The sequence below is a fragment of the Gambusia affinis genome, linkage group LG24 (genome assembly GCF_019740435.1).
Source record: "Gambusia affinis linkage group LG24, SWU_Gaff_1.0, whole genome shotgun sequence".
Classification (NCBI taxonomy): Eukaryota; Metazoa; Chordata; class Actinopteri; order Cyprinodontiformes; family Poeciliidae; genus Gambusia; species Gambusia affinis.
In genome coordinates this window covers 9733318-9749806 of record NC_057891.1, presented here as the reverse complement: position 1 = coordinate 9749806, position 16489 = coordinate 9733318, and the positions used below count along the sequence as shown (strand labels likewise).

General features: G+C 38.0%; 1 protein-coding gene across 1 annotated transcript in view; it reads left to right on the top strand.

The window, feature by feature from the left end:
• The first annotated feature begins 8554 nt into the window (after nucleotides 1-8554).
• Nucleotides 8555-16489, top strand: part of nlgn4xa (neuroligin 4 X-linked a) — a 98627-nt gene continuing 90692 nt past the window's right edge. The window contains exon 1 of the mRNA XM_044109321.1: nucleotides 8555-8898. The gene's annotated coding sequence lies outside the window, so the exon portion shown is untranslated. The remainder of the gene's footprint in view (nucleotides 8899-16489) is intronic.

Sequence of the window (16489 nt, the reverse complement as noted above, 5' to 3'; positions counted from 1 at the left end):
TCAGTCAGAGACAGGTATTTTAAAGCTTTCTTCAGTGGTCTCCATGCTTTGAAAGCACATAGTCAAACTAGCCATTACCACCCAGGTATGGTCAGGATACTGAACATCAAGGCTGCTTTTGAACACCATGTTTGGATAATTCCTGACTGGAGGTGAAACGGATCAAATCTGAAAAGTTCTACAGACTTAAAAACCTTTAAAAAGTCAAGCTGACTGTTTTATCTGAAATCTCCAATTGCACACAACAGAACAGCAGTCTGTCTTGCTTTTGGACCTTTAATTTTGTGTGCCTGTTTTTTGTTCATTTATATAATATATGCAAGAGGATGATTTACAAACAACTTTACAAAATAGCTTGTACATCGGCTATTGAACGGTTACTGAAATAACTTGAAACTGACAGAAGTAAAAGTAAAAAAAAAATTACTAAGAATTGACCAATGAAAATCCTACAACAGCGCTTCTTTGTCTTTTTTGAGTCTGTGGCTTCTCAAACCCCCAGAGCCACGTTCTGGTTCTGCTTGAGGTTTCTTCTTGTAAAAGGGGAGTTTTTCACCCTACTGTCACTAATAAAAATAGTAATACGTATTTTGTTCCATATAACACAGTAGGAGTGTAGCCGGTAAACCTTTTATGGATGCAATCGCGACTAAAAACCAACTTATTTAGGATTGTATTTAAAACGTAATCAATTACAAATTTATTGATGGAACTTGACTTATTATCATGTTTTAATTGTTGATTCTATGTTGCATTGTTTTTCTGTGTTTGATTTGATGTAAAGCACTTTGAAATGCCTTGCTGCTGAAATGTGCTGACTTCAGAGCCATCCCTCATTTTGAGGGATGGCTCTGAAGTCAACCACACAATTCAAGTGGTTGTCTAATGTCACTGTGTACTCTCATCAAGGAAGAAGGAATGCTGCAAGTCAGTGACTTGATGCAATCGTCTGTGTTTCCTTAGACAGAACACTTTATTTTGATTAATAAACTGAGAGGAATGCCCTGTTTGATAACTCACTTTCAAATGAGATTGAATTGAAATTACTACAAATTATAGCTGTTATGATTTGGTGCAAAATGAATAATCTGACTGGCATTTAACTTTTTGGAGCCAAAATTAACTCCCAGTGGGAAAAGAAATGCTGTTTTGTTGTCTTTTGCTGCTCATGTGTTAGATTTATGGGTGTACCAGAAACGCAATCCATAGGTTCCAGCTTGGGACTTTTATTTGTGAAAAATTTTTTTATTGCGTCTACAATTTAATGGTTTTTTTTCTTACTTTAGTGCAATATCGACAAAGTTTGCTCACATATATATTGGAAACTCCGCTAATGCCTTCCTTGTTAAATCATAAATGATCTGATCTTAACAACAGTTATGTTTCAAGTCACACTGAGGCCTGATGAACGTCCAATCTGCTGCATCCCAATTAGTTTGATACAAAATATTTAAGTGACAAAAGCAAAAAATAAAAACAGAAGAAACTAGTAAAGCATCAAATATTTTTACAGTAGTGCAGAGAAAAAAAGCAGAATCATGGACTGATTGACATCTATGCTTATATAAGAAGACGCAGCTGACAGTGAGAGGAAGGTTGCCATAGTGCTGCTTTCTGAAATCCCATAATCAAGACTGAACCTTGTCCAGGTTGAACCAAATTCACTTCTGTTTCTCCAAGTTCCAGCACCAGATATGAGTCTCACCTGAGACTTAATGATAACTCTTCATGCTTTCCATATCTGTCTTCCTGCCTGCTCGCTAAGGAAACTGCCATTTATGATTTGGATCAAAAGCCAAATTGGTCAGAGGATGGCTTAGTAAATTTTCACGGTTTAAGGTCAGGGACACACTGCAGGCAATATCAGTCCAAATTCATGAGACTCATAGCTGACATGGGATATCTGCAAGGTGCACATCTTTATTTGAAAAGCAAAGATCACTGTCAGGTCAAGGAGAATGAAAACTGGAAATGTTGCTGTCAGACAGACAGTAGAAATACCTCTAAATAAAGATGGAAAGGGAAAAAAAGGGAAGAATGTTTAAAAAAATGGTTGCTCATCTGGCCACCTCCAAGCAGCTTGTAATGTATTATTTAATATGAAGAGAACACATTTCTGCTTCATCCGTTCTGTGAGGAGAGAGCTTTACAGAACTCAGAGCGTTGTTTCAAACGGCTTTTCAATAAAACTGGAAACTTCAAAGGCGCTCATATACATGAAGGAGATGCTCTTAATATTACAACTAGCTTTTAATAGATTCAGGAGATATTGATGTAATCCAATCACATCCTACAGAAGAACAAACAATATATAATTAAGATCAAGAAGATAATGTTTTATCTGACAGACCAACACAAATCAGTATTATTGTCTGAAACACAAAGGAGAGGACACACAGTTTCAACATGTTATGCTAATAACTATATCCAATTGTTTTTAGATGAACAGATTGAACCAGATACTTTATAACACCAAGATAAAAACAAGATATTAACTACTCTATTTAAAGGAATTTCATCACTTCTTCCATTGGAATTAGCAGAGATCGTTGGAAGATGTTGGTTGCCTTTACAGAGAACAGAGCTGGGCTCAGAGATACAGACACGAGTAGAAAACCTCAAGTTGGATTGTTGATCTTTTCATCAGGGCAGCAAAACATTCAGTCCTTTCACGTACAGAAATGTCAAAAAAAGAGCAGAAGTATTCTTGTTTTTGTTGTGTTGTGTGTTGTGAAGTTCTGGGTGTGAAAAAAAAACTTTACATCTATTCTAAGAGATACACTGCTCAGATGCAGCTGGAGAGGTGGAAGCATCAAAGTCACAATGGAAATCTGAAACTTCAAATGGCAGCACAAGGGAGCGCAGCAGATAAAACAGCATCACCCTCAGCATTTGCTCTTGGGGAAAGTTTGGTTTTTGTTCCGTCTGTAAGTGAGGCAGAAGTTCTGCCCAGAGGACAGAAACATCGTCTCACAAGCAAACCTAAATGTTAAAGTCAAAGGGAAATGGCTTCATTAACCCTGCAGTGCAGCTTAGTTGGTCAAAAGAATATTCCTTTATACGCTAGGAATGTAGTGAAGGGTGAAGGAATACTTTAATCTGAACCAGCCAGCCACAGGGGTGAGAACCGATGTTAGGAGATATAAAAATGTTCAGAGATAGAAATCCACCGTACATGTCTTGATGCAAGAGGGACTGGTGCACTTTACAAAATACATTGACGTCAGAAATGCAAACCTTGAAGTCTCTAGTGTTTGCAAAGCAGCCAATCCAGAAGTGCCATTCATTATGCCTTGTGTTGATTGACGGTTCACTCTAAGACCAGAGATAAAGAAGACTATGGGTGTTAGCTCTGCTGCAATGCCAACATGAGTTCCACTGTGTTTTAATGCTTATTAAGGAATATCTGCTGTTTGAACTAAACAGTTCCAAGTGTTTTTGCAGGGGTTCTCAACTATTGGCAGATCTTCTGGGCTACTGTCTTCCCTAACTACCACAAATATCAGGGGTCCACTGAACAGTGTGTATGTGGTTTGATATGCTCATCCTTGAGAAGAATGTTTCAGTTTCCCTCCTGTTTCCACCACAATCCAACCTTAGACATTTTTATGAGTACTAAATGGATGGTAATTATACTGCTTAAGCCATATGAAATGTAACTAGACTGTACAGCTAAACTCTTCCCTGACACAAAGACTCTGAAGAAAGTTGACCTTTTGTCTACAGGTTTATTGACGCCAAGGAAGTGTGAAACTAAAACACACAAAAGAGGATAGATCACTTTTACATTCTTTTTTATAAACATGTACATATAGGTTTAGTGTAACTAAATTAAATACTGCCCCAAATGAATTAGCGAAGTAGTGCAAACTTAAATAAACATTCAAAAATATTTAACATCAACCTCAACAAAGTAGAAATTAAGTCAAAAATAATGATGTCCAATAATATATTAAACATAATCTACCCGCAAAGCTTTGTCAGGACAAAGATATATGCAAATGGAACTGAATTGACGAACACATGGGTGATGTGAACTCTAACTCAGCTTGCCTTCCAGGCCAACCCACATGACATGCAGCTGGGCTGCACCTCTTAAAGGGAAAGCCCCCACACAGACACACCCACAAAAATCCCCAACACAGTAATAATTACTCTTCGACGTTCTCATAAACTTGACAATACATTGTGTAGAACATTTTTTTCCTCTGTGTACTTCTTTCGATCCTTTAAAGCAATGGTCCCCAACCAGCGGGCCGTGGACCGGTACCGGTCTGTGGACCAATTGGTACCGGACCGCGCAAGAAATAATGAAATATGTCCGTTCTATGTATTGAGTGTGGAGGAGCTTTCTATTTTGAAAATCCTAAACCGGATGCTGTCAGTTACGTTTTGCGTGCCAACATGCAGCCGAATGAGTAAGAAACAATTGCATCGATCCTCACAACACGAGCCCGGACCACTGCTTTAAAGGGTTTGAGAGTGAGAGAAAACATTGAGGCCTAGCCTTTTGAAGAGTGTTTGCCTCAGCAACAAAGCTCTGACAGGCATTGATCACTAATTTTGTAGCTGTAAGAGACTGTCAAATATCATGTTGCCTTATTGCATCAACACCGAGACTGCAATCGATCAAAACACCAACAAAGATAAAACCGCACTTGCTCTGAAGCAGTCAGCAAAGAGGGCCACATCCTCATGCTCATGCATCTCCACCAAAGGAGTGAGTGCTCCTGAAGAGTCCCGGCGTCATGCCTCACCAACCACTTTATAGACTTTATGTATCTGTTTGCCAGCCTGAGGCGACAGGAATCGTTTGTATTTAAACACAGAGGAGGAGACATGTCCTGGCACTTTCATAAACCCACTCCCACAGCCTCTGTCTCTCTGCATGTGATTACTGCCACGGCTTGTCTAAATCATCTGAGGCCAGCTTGTCCTCTGTGAAGTATTAAACACTACACTTCTTGCCCTCATCTACTGCTGCTACCATTAAGTCCACAGGTCTGACAGTCTCTTCATTCTGGAAGAGCGAACACGACTGCACAGACCTCTCATCCACACACATGCAAACCTCTGACGGCTCCAGTTTTCATGCGGCGTATTTAATGTAGCTGCACGCTGCAGACTGAGAAATGAGATTCAAATGTTGTCAGGACTAACTAATCCTAATGATGATGAAGTGAAGCTGAACGTTGTGTCAGCAAAGTTTTCAAATGTTAAAAAAGTACATTTCAAAATTAGATCTAGGAATGATCAATGCCAAATTAGTAGAGGCAAGATATCACTTCAAAAGGACCTGTGTGACAACATGAAGTAGGCCAAGAGATCTCAGAAAATAAAACAACCTGAAGAAACTGAAAAACAGATAACAACATCAATGACATCTACCAATCTAGAAAAGGTTATACAGTAATTTCTAAGGTTTATGGACCCCAGAGAATCTATTATTCTCAAACTGAGAAAACATTGGAAAACCTTCCTTTGGAAAACTACCAAAGAAGATCACCATAGAATCCAGAAAATCTCCAGCTCTGTTGGCTTCACAATCTCAGCTTAGGTCAGAATGAGGCCCATCCAGGTCATTCTAGACTTATCCACACATTTTTTCTCGGTTAGGTTGTGCATCCACACTGACTCCAAGTCTTGGGAAACTAGAAATGATCATTTTTGAAACCACATTTTGGGGTGGATAAATTTAAAATAAATCAATATGATACATAATAATAAATAGTAGTAAATAAATGTAAATAAATGGATTCATAAACACAAAAAAGAAGCATACTATATGTCTAATTTCCAGTTATTGTTTTGCCCCATCAGTTACTATTTTAATTTGTTTCAGTTAGCAAAATTTCTTTTTATTTTCAGTTTTTATTATTGCAGATAACAATAATAAAGTTGTTTGGAAGCTTCTGCTGCTAAAAGTAGAACAACTAGTTATTTATTAGGCTGAGAGATATGCTGGTGTGTATTGTACTGATTTACTTTGGCTATGTTTGATTTCTAAAGTTAATTTAAGATTGTAGACATTTCAGTGTGACAAAGAAGCAAAAACTAAAGAAAACAAGGAGGATAAAATATTTCTTCACATCACCTTATCTATTTCAGAAAATCTTAAAATCGCAGCACATGCAGAGAATTACTATTTTTCATTATCCTCAATTTAACATACACTATATCTAATGGTACTGTAGTGAAGAAAAAAAGCCATTATTAGGGTGCTATATTCACTCTCTTTTCCAATTACCTAAAATACAAAGTGTGCAGAATTATACTCCTTATCTAAAATTTCCACTTGTGCTGTATGAGAAAATGACCAGTAGTGGTTTCATCACGCCGCATGCATGCTAATACAAGGACAGAGAGGCCACTTGGACTTTTTTCAGTGGTCCTCCACTGAAGGTTGCAGGTGAAGTTGTAATCCTACTCAACATTTAATTTGGCTCCACTCAGGGAGCGCCAACGTCCCTTCATCAGTCTCATGAAAGTCACCCAGTCAATCTTGGCCGATCCGCCAACTAGCTGATATAAACTTCAGAAGCAACGAGGACACCCCCGACTGCTGAGGCTTATGATGTGGGGAGAGGGAATAAATGATGACAATATCAAAGGGAGGCCTGCCTCATCTCCCAGCTCTGACTCAACTGTTCAGACCTCCTTTTGGCTTGTTTTATGTAACTTGATGAGAAGCTCTGCTCACACTCACACTGGTTAGAAAAGAGCCTGACCTTGATGTTGAAGGTTATCACTTTCCAGGCTTCTGTGTTTTATCTATGTGGTGGAACAAAAAAATCTGAACATTTCCCATTGATAAATATGCTTCTCCTTACTTGTTAATGATATTTTATAAGAAATAAGGAAACAATTCTTACAGTATATCAATCTGAAAAGGATTAACAGGTCATCGCAAAATTATTTTAGGAACATCAGTCTGTGGACAAAGTGCTATCTAGCCGTAGCAGCAAGAAACAAATTCAAATATTTCATTCAAATGAAGATATAAAGACAGTTTCATGTAGCAAATAAAATGTGTGTTACTTTACTATCTGAACGCTACCTTGTATAGCTGGCATTTTGCCAAAACATAGAGCAAACACACAGACTGTGTTTTCTGCCAAACTAGTTTCTGTATCTCATATTAGCAGCTATAAGTGGGCAAATACAGTTTGGTTGATCACTGATTTGTTGTACATAAAAAGTTTTTCTTTCATTTCTTCTTTTTTTTCCCCCTTCATTTGTTTCTCTGAAGCATAGTGTGATGAGGACCTGGGGATCCGGGACAGGTTGACAACATTCTGACAACATTTTTCCCTGCAGTTGGTTTAGCCTGCAGGAACACTGTGTGCAAAAAATATATACTTAGATCTTCATATTGCTTCCTATGCAGCAGCGGTTTTTGATATTGGCAATAAGGTTCTCTGCCAAGGGCACAACTCTTTCAGAGGGTGGCAGGAATGCTACAAAAAAAAACAGTCACTTAGTTCCTCGGTTTTATTTTTTTTCCCTTTTAGCATGTAAACCTCTGGTTTCAAAGTATTTCACAATGACACATAAAAGCATATAAATTCACAATCAAGGTGAAACAGCGACAGGTGATCAGCTCTAAAATATCTAAACTTCACTTGGAATATACTATAAATTAATTAAAAAAAAACTGGGGATTTATGGATTCTTTATACCGTTCATAAACAGAAGGGAACTTTTTGTTGCTTTAGATCTTTGCTTTATCATTTCCACAACAAAGAAAAAAATCAAATTAACAAAAGCTTGCTTTTTTGTCCCTTATTAAAATTAGTGTGAGGATTTCACTTAGACAAAACACTGGAAATAAATGATTTTCTATACAGGACTGTAAAAGCTTTTAAATCACAGTTTGAATATTTTAAATGTCTTTTAAAAAAAAGAATCAGATTATTACATTTATTTTGGTCAGTCTACAACTTTACAAAAAATGACATAAAATGCTGTTTTAGGAACCAGGAATTTACTAAAAGAGAAATAGTTTAATGACATAGTGCCGTTAAATATCTAAGATCAAAAGTCAGATTAAAGTAGGAATTGTACAATTAAACTCAGAATTTTTTTCCCGGTGGCCCTAATCTTCATATTTTATGTACAAACAGTTTTTGCAAATTTATTTCTAAAACATTCAATGTGGAGCTTTTAATTAATTTTTTAAAATTCAGAAACATACCTAAAAATTTGGTTAATAATCTCTTCCGATGCAAACTTCATTTACAAGAAATTTTACATGATCGCAAAAGTCGGGACATTGATGAATGTCCCGACTTTTGCGTTATTGTAAGTTGCAGGCGTCCCCGTGTTCCAGGTGTTTTGGTGGAGACCTGCCACAGTTGGTTCGGTGCCACAACACCGAGCCAACTGTTAAGGATGATGCGGAGAGTGCAGCAATCTATTGGCTGCAGGCTTAGTAAATTTCAGTCTGTTTAGTCCAATAGAAAGCCAGGGAGAGAGGGAAAGAGGGAGAGAGAGGGAGAGAGAGAGAGGGAGAGAGAGAGAGGGAGAGAGAGAGAGGGAGAGAGAGAGAGAGAGAGAGAGAGAGACCTGGTTTCTCTATCACTAATCTTCTACGCGCAATTCACTCTTGCTATGAGAGCAATTAGATTTAGCAGCGTTCCCAGCGCCTCTCCAATGACTCATTGAAACATCTTCAGTGTTGATAAAGCCGCATCTCCGTTCTCCTCACCTCACACACGCACGGGGAAAACATAACCCAGGACGTGCTGCTGCGCTCCCTCCGGAACACATGGTGCACGCTGTGTTACTTTGGATTTGCAGAGCAGGAGCTTGGATGTGGACTGAAAAGCAGTTTTTTTGCGCATGTTGGCTGCATAACCGCGAGGAGTCAGGACTCGTACGTTAGGGATCCGGACTGAGGTGAGTGACACAACAGCAGTCCGTGTGTGAGGAAGCTGCAGGTGCATGAGCTTCACTTTGATTCGAGTTGGTTTAGAGGAAAATGTCTGCGGTGCGGACGGTGTGAGTGATGCAAGAAGGAGCAGCTGGGATGAAAATCACCACGAATTCCTCATCGTGCAAATGACTGCGCTTTTTTCACGTTTCAGGCGTCATTTATGTGCAACCAGACTGCGCTTAAAGCAAAGTCAGAGCCAAAGCAAACAGTGAGGAACAGAGACTAGAAGCAGCAGCAACCTGCTTTTAAACACATTCAACACATTATGCGTTTGTCAATAACTCTTTTTTTTCCCTTACCTATCCAAGTGCGTGTGCGTGCGTGTGTGTGCGTGAGAGCTGCAACGCAGACTGACGTCCTCCATCAGCACAGCTCTATGCGCAGCTCGGCCGCCACAAGATGGTGGTGTGGAGATCTGGATGTGGCTTCTGAAGAAACGGAAAAAAGCATAAATTCACAGATAAGAGGAGATCAAACAGGCTGCTGTTTGTCTGAAAAATCAAAAGATAGAACTCAAACTAGAAGTTTACATTGGTTTTATCGGAGAGAGACACCTGTTCAGCCAGCTAAAACCTTTATTCTGCACAAATGAGACAAACACTTGAAAACACACATTTATCCTGTTCAGTGTTTGATAAATGCCAGAATAATTAGAAAGGAAGTCCATGTATGCTGAGATTACTGCTGTTTAACAGAGCTCAGATGATGGTGTCATGGTTTTGTCGGCCACTGCCTCATTCACAACATCTGAGTCAAATAACGACACACCTGGGGATTTATTTTAAGGCAATCTGCATCTTTGTGTGATATGAATACATCTAAACATCATGAGTGTGTTTTAAGTGAACCACAACCAAATCTGAGGAAGTGGTGAACAAAGTGTCTTTAGCACTAAAATGAGTCTTTTACCAGCATGAGCCTGAAGGCCACTCAGAGAGGAAAACACAATTCCTCCTTAAGCATCATAAAAAGACATTTTACAGTTTGCAGACGGCATCAGGGACAAAAACCTTCCTTTTTGGAAGACATTGCCCTGTTGGCCTTGGATTTAAGCCATTCAGATGAGTTTTGGATCCTTGGTGGGGCGGCTGAACTTAACCTTAATTCTCCACCCTGAAACGGGCCGATGAGGTTTGTGAACTTAGTTTTTGTCAGTGTTTTCCAGGCTTGCTAACTGCAGTAGCTTGTCAACTTTACAGTTGTCCAGGAGTCTTTGATACTCTCCATAAGAAAGACAAAAGTCATGTAAAAGAAGTTAGTTGTTTCACTGAGTGGAAGGAGAAAAGTAGAAAAAGAGAAAGCTTCAGCCTTTAGGTGATTGAAGGAGTTTCAGAAGGCTAGTGGTCCAGTGACTGTTCACAAGTCCAAAGTTACTGCTACCATCTAACATGATATTTCAAAGCACTTCATGTTTCTGTCTGCTGAAAAGCCTTATGGTGATGCAAAGTTCAGTTTAAGCCTTTTTCTTTAGCACTTTAGCACTGTTAAAAGTACAGATACCTGCTAGCATCACGCCTCATCAAAACCCCACAGAGAGTCTGTGGAGTATCTTAAAGAGTCACATTAAAGACACCAAAACCAACAATTCTACTTCAGTTATCAACAGTTTATTTCCCTCCTAGTTTCTAAAATAAACCTGTCAAGCGCAAGTGATAAAAAGTTGACCCTGGGAGTAAGTGTTTTTTCAGTGACTTTGAGGAAGCCTTCCTTCCTGAGTAATGCTTGTGGTGGCAGTGAAAAGAAACAACTGTCTTTGAACAGAGAAACCTCCAGCAGAACCAGACTGACTGACCAGCTGCAAAAAGAAGCATTCACTGTCTGAAAGTGGCCAATCAGGTTCTACATAGGATTATGACAAAGTTTGAAGGTCACAACCAAATTTATTCTTGTTTTTCATTTTTCTTCCCTTTTGACTCATTAAATGGAGTGTGAAGAGTTTACATGTCTGTACTTTTAATGTCAGGTGAAAAATAAACTATAATGGCAAAGTACAACTATCTGGTTGCATATGTGTGCATAAAATTTGCTAAAGGACCTTGTCAGTTAATTTGAGCATTCATTTTTCTTTGCTTGGTGTTTATCAGCCTCACACATCTTTATTTTCTTATATTTGTTTACTTTACTTGCCAAAGTTCTCCAAATGCTTTCTGATTGTGAGAACATGCCTTGTAAAATGTAGCTCTGGACTTTGGCCTCCCATGAAGTAAATTTTCTCTTGATCTGAATGCATGCCTGCACTTACTATGATGCTGAGAAACAAAATACATTTTTAGCTTTAGCTCTCTTGCTGAGGCAAAACTGATATTAAGTTATATTGAACTGCTTACAATTTCCCATAAAATCTCTCTTCCATCTATTTTGCTTAAAAGGGCAAAACATGTCCATTTAGCTGCGTTTCAATTGTTTTTTTTTATAATACATAAAATCTCATATTTCATACAGCAAAAACAAATTGAGCAACATATAGGGTTGTTAAAAGATTCACCACAGCATTTAGACAGAGTTACTGTAGGTCTGGACATGGCATGGCAAGTCTTTCTTTGCTGAGTGTGTTGTAGATATGCTGCTGTGTTTTCAGGTCCCAGTTTGAGTAAATCTTCTTCCCTTCTTGTAAGTGATCACATAATAATTCCTAATAATCATATTATTCTTGAAACTTTGCTGTTGAAAAGGAGTGAACCTTTGTTTCGCAGGACTTTACTTTGGTATTTGGTTGTTCATAAACTCACTGAGTTATGTCCAGTTTAAGAGCCCTTCCTAAAGTCACAGATATGAGGACTCATTTTTTTCTTAAACAGTTGGTTAGCAAACCCTGACTGCTACATATTCCCCTGTATGTTGTCTTAGTTTTTGTCAAATATAGACAAATTTTGTCATATTTATAATTCATTGACTATGCCTCTTTTTTTTGTTTAATCTCCTCCAGGTAGCAAAAGAAACTTTGCTAATTGAAATATCTTTTTTTAACTTGGAAGTTTTTATCTCCAAGGCTTCATTCGGAGTGAGTGTAACAGTGTGATACTCTTATACATGTGTCTTTTTATCTACCAAACAATATAGATCTACACTCTAGAAAGACTATTTACTAATTATTTAATGTTTATTCCTAACTAAGTTCATGGCATTCACACTTTGGATTCAACAGCTCGATTGCTAAACCCCCCCAAAAAAACATAACATCTTCCTTGTAGGTCAGAGACGCCACAGGCTTTGACTAGACATCACACTGTGCATTCTGGGATCAAAATGTCTATTTTATTATGACATAACTGTTTTCTCCTTTGTCTCCTAGTGGACAAACAGAATGCAGCAAATGAATTGCAGGCTTGTTGCCTCAGGCATCTCCATAGCCCAATTATGGATGCATGGACAGTTTGTAAAGAGATACAGATATTTAGTTTTGTGGTATTGTGGCATGTTTGGAATGATTTGTGTATAATATCAAAGAAGCTTTTATCAACAGACGCATCAACTTTAGTTTCTAAAGTATAAAATCTTTCAATTTTATTAAGGTGTACCTTCATTTAGCATGAAGGTGTTATGGTAGTTTTCATTAATATCCATAACAAACAAACACCTTATCTGTTACATTTGGAGGAAAAAGAGGGAAGCTTGCAAGCCTGTAAGGTACGGTAGTGGCAGCATCATAATGTGTATATTTGCTGCTGGTGGAACTGGTGCACCTCATAGGAAAACATAGGAATGTGCTTGTACACCTGAAAGAAAGAAAGAACAGAGAGCCAGTAGAATGGCTTAGTCAAAGCCCAGATTTAAATTCAACTCAATATCCAACTGAAATGCATTTAGTTCTGTGAAAAAAGGTTAATAGAACATAGGTTTGTTTGCAAGAAACTGTTGATAGTAATTTAGTGTTTTTCACAGCCAGTTTTCAAACACAGTGGGCATTCTTTTCTCCCTCGTTCTGCTTGCATTAGGGTTCCCTAATGTGACACCCTGTAGATTTTAATGTCAAAGCAGAAAACGAAGACAAACAGTGCAGTTATATCCTAAAGCTTTCAAATACATTCTACATACTCTGTGGTTAATAATCAGCTGCTGCGGCTCAAACAGTCTGTGACATCCTATAGTTAGGAGGACAGTGCGTCTCCGACAGAATCATTTTGTAATGATTGAAATGCAAATGACAGAGAGTGCCTTCATTGATATTCATAAGACTTATCTTGTATAATTATTAAGAGTGAGTACATTGTTCTTTGTCTGCAAAGGAGAGTCGCAGTGCAAGATCTGTATGCAGGCCGAGCCGTGTGAAGGACGGTTTGTCATAACACAACGAGTTATTACAAATGCAGCTGCCTGTATCAATTTATTATAGAAACATTTACAAGCACATAACCTGAGGTAACAATAAGAAACTGTTTGGCTTCATTTTGTTGCATTCACTGCTTCTACTGGTTGGAGACTGTTGTGCAGCCATGGGCAGCAGCAGCTCTCCCAGTATTCAATGGAATCCTTTTTATTTATTGTGGGCAATAACCAATGATCAACAGTCTGTGACCTAATAGTAACCTATTGTACCTGCTGAATATCCATTTGTTTTTTTTTGTTTTTTATCTATACCTGCATGTATAAATATATGAAGGTAAAGAGGGTCTATGATCTTTCAATGCATATGCTTTCTCATATTTTGCTCCCTGAAACTCCCTTTGTTTTTTGTTTTTTTTACAATACAATATTAATGTCCACAGTGATATTAAATCAGACTAAACATTTCCTGTTTAAGTCAGTTAAGACTTTTAAGTTATCTACTCAGGAGTCACTATCCACAGTTAAAGGCCATTCAGAGAGGAAGAAGCCACTGCAGCAAAAGCATCACAAGGCAAATTGATGGTACACCTGGAGGAAAAAGCTTGTTTCTTCTCATAGGCAGAAACAAGTCTATGAGCTTGTTTCTGGCGAGGGAATAATTTGCTGCAGGAAGTTCACAAAACAACTATTTGGAATCATGACGGAAGAATATTATGTGGGAATATTTAGGTAGCATCTCGGAAAGTTAAAGCCAGGGACAAGTAGAGGCTAAGGGTAAAGCTGTCTGCTAACTGAATCAGAAGAAACACGATGACTCTGCGAAGGAAGATATTTGGGCTCTGACATCTGAAAATACATGTTGGGTTAGGATCATTTTGACAACTCTTTAGCTTGAATAGTGCTGACAGGATAAGGCAGTCTTTGATCTGGCGCAGTGTGGGTTTCACCGAGTAGTCTTTATAGCAGAGGGTGATTGTAAATGATGAACAGCTTGGGGCTGGCTACTGTACATCAAATACTACCCCCTATAAGAGGAGTGGTGGAGAGGGGAGGGAGGTCTAGCTGGCAAGGCCGCCTGGAACTGAAGGCTGGAACGTTGCAGTAAAGAGAAGTTTCTTCACATTTCAGGTAGTTTCAAACCAGTACACCACTTCAATGAGCTGTTAAGAGATTTTGTTAAACCTGGCTCTCGTCTCTTAAACTATTCTCAGAGCATGAGGATTGACCTACTGGAATTTCATTGGTCTTATTTACTTAATTCAATCTAATTGGGATGAATTTATAATCATGGTCACCTGCTGCTGATTCTGATGAATCTTACTTGTCCTCTTGTCTTAGCCAGGTTTCAGCTACTGGAATGATATTTTCACATGTTGCTGTAGAAAACTTTCATACCCAGAACTTTCTAGCTCAACCCTCTCATTCAGCCATATTTTCAGACTTCCTCTAATTTTCCCATCATAACATAATTCTGGCCTGAAGTCCAATGGACTCTAAGCCTTGTCCTGGAGGTCTACTGTCCTGCAGCCTGTTCACACCTACATCAAAGGAATAAGTCGTTACGAGACTTTTTCCAAACCTGATGGGATCTTGAATCATTTTTCAGCTGTGTTGGAGCAGGAATTCATCTACAACCTGCAAGACATTCCTGCTTTAGAGTCTGAGATGAAGTTCTTTGATGTTTTGCATTTTATCAGAGCATCTGACCTTTGCCAAGACATCCAGTCTTGGTAAAATTTGCCTAGAAACTATCCTAAATGTTGGCAATAGTCTTTCTCAGTGTAAAATGGTAAAATTCAATTGTTTTGGAACTTATTGTCCTTTACTTTCTAGATTGATGGACAGTAGCAATTATTTCACTGAAGTCTTTGGTGTTGGTTTTCCTTATTGACAATGTGTTAACAAAAATACAAACTTTATATTTGGTAATAATGAACTCTATCAGATTAGCAGCACTTTGCTGTTTCATTCTGTGCCCCCTAAAACTATATTGATGGACATATTTAGTTTTGTTTTCCCTTGCAGTCATAAAATTTTAAATGATGTTTCTTGTCACCGAGTTATAGAACAAAATATCTTTGTTTTTGATGTTGGGTCAAGCACATTTGGTTTGCTGTTGCGTGGTTCTTATTCTAAGGCTGAAATGAAAGTACAAAAACACTTGAGGTGTGGACATACATGTTTCATATTTCTAACAAGGTACAGTGTTCAACATAAAGGAATACACCCTTTATGCTGAACACTATTGTTAGAAAACCCTGTTTAAACTCAACATGTCTTGTGTTGTACCATACAACGAAACACTTTGAATGTGGGCCAGTGATTGTGAACAAAATTTGCTCATTTGCACATGTAAAAGGTAATTTTTGTAACAAATTCATTCAAGCCCATGTTGGTAAGATCCACCACAGTTCAAGTTTTAGGAGAAAAGCCAAACTTTGTTCACTTTTACAACATGACAAAAAACACATCAAAAGCTACTATTGTATTTTTGTAAAACAAAAAAAGAGCGTGAAGATGATTGCATGGATAAATGTTTTTCCTGATCTGAACCTAATGGAGCGATACAGAGAGTTCTAAAGAAACATGCTGAGTGTCACTCTCTACCAGCATCCAGGCTCTAACAGAGACTGTTCTTCAAAAATAGAGAAAGATAATGTAGAATTTTGGAAATTGTTCTAGTATTCATTGAGATTAGAATTAATAATCCAGGGGAAGACTGTGTAAAACAACATATAAGAACCCTTCTCTTTGAAAAAGTTGCCAGTTTGTGTGTCTATGGAAAAATTCAGTAGTTTGATACGTCAGAGTCAATTCAATCGATATTGAGCTGCGGGCGCTCTGCGGTGCCACTCCATTAGCAATGTGTTTGACTGTGACTTGATGAAGTCTTACTGTTTGTCTGAGTTTTGACAACTCAACAGTCTTGATTTTCAGCAGCAGCATATGATATAATAATCCACGCACAAATTAATCACTGATGACAAAATGCTATTAATGAAAATAACATTGAGGAACATTGTCATCTTGAAGAAAAGTTATTAGCTTTTGATCAAACTTAATCTGAGTTATTCAAGGTCACAAAAACAAAAAAGTTTACATTTTTATGCTTGTCAATGCATTTATTTCTACAAACAAAATTGTTAACCAATAGCTAATCATTTTCTGTATACTTGATCAATGTGTCAGCCATTCTGTTGCAGTTTTCTGTGTTGGATTATGTCCAGATCATTGTTGGCAATCTTTGGACAAAACTTTAACCATTAGACAGATGGCCTCACATTTGAC